At 53.3% G+C, this 7,480-nt stretch overlaps 1 protein-coding gene across 13 annotated transcripts in view; it reads right to left on the bottom strand.

Annotated features, from left to right (window-relative positions):
- Positions 1–336: 336 nt before the first annotated feature.
- The window catches only part of TCF3 (transcription factor 3), an 83,381-nt gene continuing 76,237 nt past the window's right edge, over positions 337–7,480 (bottom strand). For all 13 annotated transcript variants that reach the window (XM_058858334.1, XM_058858324.1, XM_058858328.1 and 10 more), the window contains one exon: positions 337–6,708. The gene's annotated coding sequence lies outside the window, so the exon portion shown is untranslated. The remainder of the gene's footprint in view (positions 6,709–7,480) is intronic.

The raw sequence follows: 7,480 nt of genomic DNA, 5'->3' as shown, positions 1-7,480 counted from the left end.
CTTGGGGCATGGGTTAGTGGTGAACTGACAGTCGGACTTGATGATCTTAAAGGTCTTTTTCAACCTTAACGACTCTGATTTGATGAATTTCTCCCATCACCAGTCTGTGCTGGGCTCCTGGGATAGGCTGGGGGCATTTAACTGGAATTTCCACTTGTGGCTGCTCCCCAGGGGCAGAGGCAAGGAAACAACAGTGATGCAGGGAGCAGGACCCACACCCAGGGCAAGTGTCTGAAAACCTGTCTGGTGTTTTCTTTTGTTTTTTAGTACAAGGCAAAGCCTTTATTCCAACTTTTCATTCCTAGGGATACAACAGCTGAAGGACACACATAGGGATAAAAAAGTAATATTGTTATAAAATGTCACATTTATTGCTACATTACTGTTATATACAGGACAGTTCTCAAAATCTACTTTAAAAAAGTTAGGATTATTTAAAAATTCCAAATAATCCAGCCAGCTGTTTTGACACTTGTATAAAATTATTTAAAAAAATGAAAACAATTCATATCTTGAGGCACTCAGAAACACAATTTCATCCCCCAATTGTGATTCATTTCAAAGAGCAACGCATTTCCCACCCCCAAATACTTTATTTATTTTTTTTTTTTTTGCTGGGTTAGGCATATATATATATATATTTACTATATATATAGTTCAAAACTATAATGTGTATCTGATTTAAGAACAAGGATTTCAGCCACTTAAGTACATCTGGATTTACAGGTAGGCAGCATAAACATCAAAAGCAAGGACCATTTTTTATTTTAAAGGCCAAAAACCAAAAACAACCCAAAACTTTCTACAGGGTTAAAAATAAACAACTTCCGCAGGCATCTCCCATCTGCTCTCCCACCCCCCATTCCTACAAAAATATAGAGAAAGAACATCCCAGGAATGCTTTGTTTCCCCAGAGAGCTGGAGGTCTCGGCACCCAACGGGTCATTCCCACACGTGGGGTTGGGATCTTCCCTGTCCTGCCTCACCAGGTGCCTCTTTCCCCTCTCCTGGCACATGAACAGTGGCTGGTGCTTGGTTTCCCATGGCTCCTTCCCTCCTCAGTGGCTCCATGTTACAAGGTTTGCTCAAAAGCTGGTGGGATCAAGTGACTTGGGAAGACGTGGCCCCGGGAAGGGAGACCCGTGGTGTCCCCAGCTCGCTGCTCCCGGAGCTCCACGGCTCCCCCGGGCACAGCCCAGGGATGCAGGGGATGCTCTCTGGCAAAAGGCCTTGGTACCAGGACACCCCCTTGGAGCAGAAACCCCTTTGCTCTCCTGAACTGGTGCTGCAGCCATGCTGAGCTGTCCCAGGGTGTGTTACAGCCCCCTCCACCACGGCGGGGGCTTGGCTGGGCCAGGGTGGGAATGGAGAGCCCTGAGGAGCAAGAGGGGTACAAAACCAGGGGGACACAGACACCGATGTGGAGACCCATGACAGGACTGCCCCTGGCCCGGAGCTGGGCTGCAGATGGACACACAAGGTTTGGCAGAAGCTCACGTGGAGCCTGCACCCTCCTAACCAGAGCCCATCTCCCCCTGGGAGTCCTGCAGGCCAAGGCACAGCAGAGCTGGCTCCCCAAAAGGGCTGAATTGTCCTGGAAATCAAAGTACAGAGCACCAGGTCCCCCAACACCTGCCCCAAGGACAGGGAGAGGCAGCCGTGCTGTGGGACAGCAGCAGCACCCACCCCTCAAATCCTCCTGCCTGCAGCCCAGCTGGTGGGCAGCTGCTGGCATGGGCTGCCCCTCTGCAAAGGGAAACAGCTCAGAAGTGCTGGCTGGAGAGACTGGGGATCGTGGGAGGAAGGGAAACACCCTTCCAGGCTTGGGGCAGCTGAAGGAAGAGCAGCCCCAGCCAAGCCTGAGGCTCAGGGCAGTCTGGGCAGCAACAAGGTGGAACAGAGCTTCTCCTTTCAGGGGGCTGAGGGGATGAAGGATGCTGGCAGTGCCCCACCAGCATTGAGCAGAAGGCACAGGAGGGTGAAGGGTGTGTGGAGCAGCCCCAGGACCAGGCCTTGTCCCCTCCAGTTCAGTTCTCAGTATGAGCTGGGTGTTCCTACAGTCTCATCTGCCCCCTCCCAGCTCCAGGGCACAGGTCTCCAAATGCTTTTGGATCTGCCAGGAATGAAGCTGGACCCCGAGGGCAGCAGGGGAGCAGGAACTCAGGAGCAATCTCAGAAAAGAGCAGAGAGAATGGGCTGGGCTGGGATCTGCAGAGCCCTGGGAAAGGGGAGAGGGATAAGATTTGCATAGGATTTTTAACAGGGCAAAGACCTTGTGCAAGCTCAGGGTACAGAAATCAGGCCTTGCTATTGCTGGTGTTGGGCAGGAATGAGAGTCCAGTGGCCAGGGCTTGCTCTGGGTTAGCCAGCACTGCAGGTGGGGGCTGAAGGCTCAGCTCCATCCCGAGCTTTGTTTCACCTCCCAAAGCCCAGGGATGAACTGGAGCTGGCCCAGGCTCCCCACTGTAGCACAGCAGGGCCTGCAAGAGGAATTCGGGTTCCACTGGCTCCAAAGTTGGCAGCAAAGCTCAAGGGGGGCAGGGGATTGGGGGGGGTTCCAAAGCCCCTGTTTCTCAAGCCCCCACAACTGGAACCACCCAGCAAGTGCCCAAAGGTTCTGCTGGCTTCAGTGGGGACACTGGTGAGACACAAAGGACCTTGGAGAGCAGTTTCTGCACTGACTCTGAGGAAACCACAGCTTGATTCCATCCTTGCTGCCAGCACACCTCTGTGTGTGAAAGCAGGGGAGCAGACAGCCCTGAGCTGGCTGGGGCTGTGAGCAGATCTGCCGAGGGCTCACAGGCAGACAGCCAAACATGCCAGACAGCTGGAATTCTGCTCCCTGGGGCTGTGAGCAGGAGCAGCCAGGCTGCCACCACTGCCTGAGCACCAACACATGGGAGGCTGCAGCTGCTTTGCTCTGGGGAAAAAGCAGGTGAAAAGGGAGAAAACAAAAATCTTCAAATTTTACTGTTCACAGGCTGGATTCCAGACACTCCCCAGTACTGTGGCATGCACAACTTGTGTGCAGGGAGGCAGAGGGCTGGCTGAGCGAGGCAAGAGGAGCCTCCTGGGCTGGGGACACAAAAAATGTCCCATGGCAGTGTCCCAGTTGTGCTGCTTCACTGGGATGCAGCCTGGGGAAAGAGGAACTAGAAGCTGCACAGAAGGGAAGACAGCCCCTCTGTCTGATGAAGGAAGCTTTGGCAGGGCTCAGTGGCCCCCAAAGAGGAGGGCACACATCCCCAGGAGCAGCCATGCAAGCAAAGGCTAAGAGAGGAAGGAGAAAATGGAATAAATGGCACTGCACAGCATGTCACCCACCTGTGACACCTCTCCTGGCAGCACCACTGCTGTGGGGACACCCAGCCAGGCAGAGGAGCAGCTCTGGGGATCTGTGAGATCCCAAGTGGAATGGAGCAGGGCTGTGGGCTGGGGAGGGTGCAGGCCTGGCCCTCGCTGATCACAACAGCTAAAGACAAGAGTTTCATTGCTACAGGGTGACATTTCGGGGCTGGGCTGGTGGTATTTTGGGGAAAGCACCTGGCAGTCGTTGTTTTTAGAAAAGCCACTTCCCCTGGCAGGTTACAGGCACCATGTTCACACTAAGCCAAACACACTGGCAAGACAAAGGAATTTTTCCTTGCTGCTCTTCCCAATTGTTCCCTGAGCACCTGGAAAGCAGAGATGCCACTGAGGCCACTGGGCTGCCATCGAGGCAGCTCCAGGGACAGCACTGCCACCCCCTACATTGTGCCTTTGAGATGATCTCTCCAAACCCTGGCTCCGAGGGCTTACGCTCAAGGATCTTCACCCAAGCCTTGCCATGGAAGGAAGTTGGCTGGATTTGCTGTCAAAGTAACATCTTAAACCACCTAAATGCAGCTTAAAAACCCCATTTTTGTTGCAATGCCTGGTGATTCAGGGATGGTGAGAAAGGTTCTGGCTCATTGGGATTTCCCCCTGGCCTGCAGGACTCAGAGGGGATAAAGTTCAGCAAATTTGTGAACAACTCATACATCTTCTCAGATTTCCAATTTTGTTGAATTTATGGATTTTTCTTGGCTAGTCCCTTTAAGTCCAGTTGTCCATGACTGCCACCTCCAATCCTTGGGGCAAATTCAAAAGGTTTGTGAAGCACTTGTATTTTTTGTAGGGTTTCAAGCTTTCCAGGGCTGGGACACTGCTCCATCCCTCCTGGCCCTGGGACAGGGGCACTGAGCCAGCCAAAACCCCTGAGCAGGGGGTACTTTGCAGCCCCAGCACTGTCTCACTAATGGAGCAGGAACTCTCATGAAGTAAACAAAAAGCAGATGCTGAGCCTTCCAGTTTGCCCTCCAGAGCATGAATAGGAGTCAAGGCTGTCACATATGGAGGAAAACCTCTTCCCCCTCCCTGCCAACTGCTTCAGCAGCCAGAAGAACCCAAGGGAGTGAAGTGTCGTAACCTGATGAGCTGATTAGGATAAAATGTGTCTGTTGACACAGGCAAGAACCTGGGTTACTGGAACCACTGAGCTTTCCTGGCCTTCCCAGGGAGAGAGCTGGGGCTGCTGAGCTCTCACCATGCAGAAGGAATGGTGGAAGCAGCAAGCTGGGGAAAGCCAGGAGCACCCAAAAGCCTCAGAGCGGTGGTTGGATGTTGGGGAGCCCCAGGGCAGGACCAGGGTGAGCAGGGACAGTCCCATCCTGCCCTGGCACTTGGAGTGGCTCAGCTTGGAGCTGTCACAGGGAATGAGGGCCATGGTGCCCAGGTGTGGGTGGGAGATAAGCACAGCCCTGAGCACTTCCAGCAAGGTTTGCCAGAGCACGAAGCACAGCTGTGAGCATGGAGGAACAGCAGGTTATGGCAAAGCCTGGGGCTGCTGGGAAGTGCCACAGGATCTAATCCTGTTTGCCAGCCCCTCCCTTTCCCCATGCCAAAGCAACACAGCTTCCCCAGGAGCCCAGGCTGGAGCAGCACAGGAGAGATGGACCCTGCAGGGGAGAGGGGAGTTCCCCACATCCCCCCAGACCAGCACCCACGTCCCGTGTGCCACCCTGCCTGGCTGGGCTCTGTGGAGCGGGGAAGAGCCAGGCACAAAATGTTTCAGAAGGGAAAGGAGAGGGAAGAACCAAGAGTAAATTCCTGGTGAACATTTTTCCATGGCCAGCTCCAGACCAGCTGCTGCAGCTCAGCACTGCCCACAGCCTCTGTTTGCTCCACACCTCTGGAGCCCGAGGGGCTGCCAGGGATTCTCTTCCTGCTGAGCACACCAGAGTGGTCTGGAGTGACTGGGAATCCCTTGGAGTGAAGGGATAGCTGCCCTTGGAGCACATGGTGCAGGATGGGCACTCCTGCTGCCCTCCTTCCCAGTGCCAAGAGAGGAGCCCAGGTGACCAGGTGCAGGTGACGGTGCCCACTCACGTCCCATGGCACAGTGCTGAGCTCAGTTTGCCTCCAAGGATGCCTGGGAGATGTGACAGCAGGTGACAGCAGGGTGTGAAGCCACCCTTCTTCCCGAGCCAGCATTTTGCATTTCCGATACGAGAAGGGATCCTGCTGGTGGTCATGGCTCTGCCAAGGCTGGAGTGAGCCAGATCACTGCTCCTTTCCTGCCTCCAGCATCCTCAGGTCTGCTGCTGCCCAGCTTCCTGGCCCTGTATCCCACTGCTGCTGCCGTGCTTCGGCTGCCTCCAGCTCTTCCCAGTGCTCCAGCTTTGTTCAGTTGGTCTTTGTTCAATGCTGCTCCTGGAAGTGTCTCCAGCAGCTCTGGCACGTGGGAAGAGGCGCTTCCCTCGTGCATCCCTGGCTGCTCTGCTCACCTGGAAGCGCCTCAGTCCCTTGGTTCTCCTGCACCTGGGGCCTGCTCTCTCCCAGCAGCTCATCCTCCCCACGGTGACGCTCTGGAACAGCCGTGTCCTCTCCCACACGGAGCCGTGGGGCCTCGGGATCTCCGGGGACCAAGCAAACCTTGCTGAGCAGCCCAGGGGGAGCGGGAGCACTGCTGCCACTCGCTTTGCTGATTAACTTCCTTTTCCCAAATCAGAAATGGCCGAAGCAAAGAGATGGTGAATTCAGCACATGAGTTTGTTTGTTTTTTGTCATGGAAGGTACAAGCCAGGCAAGGAAGAACATTCCCTCACTGTGGCTACATTCGCTTTTAGTGGCTTTCCGAGCCGAATCTGAGAATTCCTCTCTTTATATCCAGTCTCTCTTAATACAATTTTAATATTCTGGTTGATCCTAAAGATGCAACGTTAACTATAGAAACAGCAGCAGAAAAGCGGAGGGTACAAGACATGTTTTTATACAAAAAAAAAAATTTTCATTGCTTACAAAACATATGCAAAAGAAGCTAAAAAAACCAAAAGGCATTGCTATTTGTTCTACATAAAAAAATCTCATAACTAATGTTCTTTTTTTTTAAAAAAGAAATATCAAGCTTAGGCACAATTTTGCTGCTGGCTGCTTGTGAACAAGCCAAGAGAACACGCCACCCCCTCCTAACTGAGTGATATGTATTGACTGTTCTGCACTTTATACTTAAGGCAATTTTTTGTTTCCGTTTTGTTTCTGACAAAGTGTTTTTTCCACCCCTTACGTCACACCAGGATCCGTCTGTGTGTGTCAGTATGAGCAGTACTACAGTTTATGGTTCAACAGGGTTGCAGGTCACACCGAGGGTTTTCTTCCTACACATCTCCGTATCCAGAGGAACAAAAAGATCTACAAATAAAAATAGAGAAGTCTGAAGTGATAGAAACCCAAATGAGAATGAAACTGCTCCCTGCACAGGGGGCCCCAAGGCTCCTGCTGCAGCTTGTCCCCACAGGGCTGGGCAGGGCTGCAGCTGAGTTTTGCCTTTGTTTTGGTCAGGCCATCCCAGGCACCCACTGGGGCAGGGGACACCAAGGGACTGTGTCCTCTCCATGCACTCCATGGGATCAGCTCCTGACCTGCCACTCCTGGATCTGCTCAGTCCCCCCACCATCTCTGCACTGCTCACATCTCCTGTGCTCCCTTAAATATGGGAATAGCCCATCAAAGGGATTTCCACCTTCTCTGACTCTCTTGGCTTTTCTGGGACCTGCCCATTCCCTCTCACAGAGCCACAAGGAAAAGGAATTGCTGGTTTCCAGTAGCCAGCTGGGGCAGGACTGGGAGGTGCAGTCAGAGCCCACTCAGAGAGCTCCAAACCCCTCCATCCCAGTTATGGGGCTGCACTCTCCTGGGGGCCACAGGCTGTGGGTGTCCATGGGGCACGTGACAGACAAAGAGAATCATGGAATGGGTTGGGTTGGAAGAGACCTTAAAGTTCATCTTATTCCATCCCCTGCCATGGGCAGGAACAGCTCCCACTGTCCCAGATTGCTCCAAACCCCATCCAGCCTGGCCTTGGACACTTGCAGGGATCCAGGGGCAGCCACAGCTGCTCTGGGCACCCTGTGCCAGGCTTTGCACACATGCAAATCATTGATTTCAGGGAAATGAAGCAGGG

Source organism: Poecile atricapillus, chromosome 28, assembly GCF_030490865.1.
Source record: "Poecile atricapillus isolate bPoeAtr1 chromosome 28, bPoeAtr1.hap1, whole genome shotgun sequence".
In the NCBI taxonomy this organism is placed as follows: Eukaryota; Metazoa; Chordata; class Aves; order Passeriformes; family Paridae; genus Poecile; species Poecile atricapillus.
Note: the sequence above shows the minus strand (reverse complement) of the source record. Positions and strands in the feature narration are given on the sequence as shown.